A 2500-nucleotide genomic window follows, 5' to 3' on the forward strand; every position below is an offset into this window, starting at 1 on the left:
TCCGGACCCTTACGCAAGGGAGAGTGCGCCCCCCCCGCCTCGGCCGGGGGTCAGGCTGCCGCCTATTAAGCCCGACAGAAAACCCGAAAAATGGACGAAAATGGGAAAAAATCCCCATCCGAAAAAGGCTTAAAAGTCGGTTGGGCGGCAGCTAGGGTCGGTCTCTGCAGACCTGGAGGCTCGGGTGGACTCTTGGAATAAACGTCCAAGTCCCGACTTGCCACCTCCTACTACTGTGCAGATACCCCGCCAACCCCCAGCCACCCGAATGACAAGCGTCCGATCAGCGGGACGAATTTGACAACTCTGGCCGGACCTCTGGAACTCCATCCCGGGTAACCGGGGCAAATTTTTCCGCTTGATCGCCCTTCCACTGGTTAACCATTTGCCCTTTCGGACTTAGTCTCTGGACATTATTCGACGGATTTTCTGGTTAACCATTTGCCCTTTCGGACTTAGTCTCTGGGCATTATTTTCGACTTTTTGGTTAATGATTTCACACTTTTTACTTACTTTTGCGCTTTTTGGTTAATGATTACTCTGCTTACTGGTTAATTATTTGCCCTTTCGGACTTAGTCTCTGCACATTATTTTCGAGTTTTTGGTTAATGATTTCACACTTTTAACATATTTTTGCGCTTTTTGGTTAATGATTACTCTGCTTACTGGTTAACCATTTGCCCTTTCGGACTTAGTCTCTGCACATTATTTTCGAGTTTTTGGTTAATGATTTCACACTTTTTACTTACTTTTGCGATTTTTGGTTAATGATTTCACACTTTTTACTTACTTTTGCGATTTTTGGTTAATGATTACTCTGCTTACTGGTTAACCATTTGCCCTTTCGGACTTAGTCTCTGCACATTATTTTCGAGTTTTTGGTTAATGATTTCACACTTTTAACATATTTTTGCGATTTTTGGTTAATGATTACTCTGCTTACTGGTTAACCATTTGCCCTTTCGGACTTAGTCTCTGGAGATTATTTTCGAGTTTTTGGTTAATGATTTCACACTTTTTACTTACTTTTGCGATTTTTGGTTAATGATTTCACACTTTTTACTTACTTTTGCGATTTTTGGTTAATGATGACTCTGCTTACTGGTTAACCATTTGCCCTTTCGGACTTAGTCTCTGGAGATTATTTTCGAGTTTTTGGTTAATGATTTCACACTTTTTACTTACTTTTGCGATTTTTGGTTAATGATTTCACACTTTTTACTTACTTTTGCGATTTTTGGTTAATGATTACTCTGCTTACTGGTTAACCATTTGCCCTTTCGGACTTAGTCTCTGGAGATTGTTTTCGAGTTTTTGGTTAATGATTTCACACTTTTTACTTACTTTTGCGATTTTTGGTTAATGATTTCATACTTTTTACTTACTTTTGCGATTTTTGGTTAATGATTACTCTGCTTACTGGTTAACCATTTGCCCTTTCGGACTTAGTCTCTGCACATTATTTTCGAGTTTTTGGTTAATGATTTCACACTTTTAACATATTTTTGCGATTTTTGGTTAATGATTACTCTGCTTACTGGTTAACCATTTGCCCTTTCGGACTTAGTCTCTGGAGATTATTTTCGAGTTTTTGGTTAATGATTTCACACTTTTTACTTACTTTTGCGATTTTTGGTTAATGATTTCATACTTTTTACTTACTTTTGCGATTTTTGGTTAATGATTACTCTGCTTACTGGTTAACCATTTGCCCTTTCGGACTTGGTCTCTGGACATTATTTTCGAGTTTTTGGTTAATGATTTCACACTTTTAACATAATTTTGCGCTTTTTGGTTAATGATTACTCTGCTTGCTTGTTACTGATTTCCCCTTTCGGACTTGATCTCTGGCCGTTCTTTTCGACCTTTTTGGATAAGGTTTCCACACTCTGAAATTATTTTGGGCTCACTGATTAGGCGAGATCAAGGGGGCATGCCTGGGCACTTTGGGCTCAGTTTGGGAAGGCGGCGTCCGTGTGCTCCTCCGCCCTTCCCGCACTTGCGGCTAGGTTTGCCAAACTGCGCTGACCCGCAGCCCTGCCTTTTTGCCCACGGCACGGAACGACTCAAGTCTGGCTCCGTTCCAGGCCGTTGCCTCCGGCTGCCCGCCGTCCGGCCGGCCTGGGACGTACCCCGGCTGACGGCGCCGGAGGCCCTCTAGCAGCCACCGGTGCCGCGGGCCAATGGGTCCGGGCGTTCCGGAGCTATCGGTGGGGAAGTGCTCTCCCCTTTTCCTGACGCCGTTCGCCCGAGCAGAGGTGCAGCCTGACGGGACTGCTGTCGCCTTCCGCGGCGCACCGGCCCCTTTCACCTGCCGTCGACCGCGCGGAGCTCGGACCTCCCTCCCCGAAGTTATGGCCCCGGCGCCGGAGGGTGCCCGGGGCCGGGCATTCAGCGGGGTGAGTCTTCACCTTCCCGGTCAGCCTGCGGGGTCGGTGCGCCGGCACTCGACGCCGGAGGGTCCCCTCTTTCCGTAGAGCCCCGCCCGGTGCCGATCGGC

Source organism: Heterodontus francisci, unplaced genomic scaffold (genome assembly GCF_036365525.1).
Source record: "Heterodontus francisci isolate sHetFra1 unplaced genomic scaffold, sHetFra1.hap1 HAP1_SCAFFOLD_776, whole genome shotgun sequence".
In the NCBI taxonomy this organism is placed as follows: Eukaryota; Metazoa; Chordata; class Chondrichthyes; order Heterodontiformes; family Heterodontidae; genus Heterodontus; species Heterodontus francisci.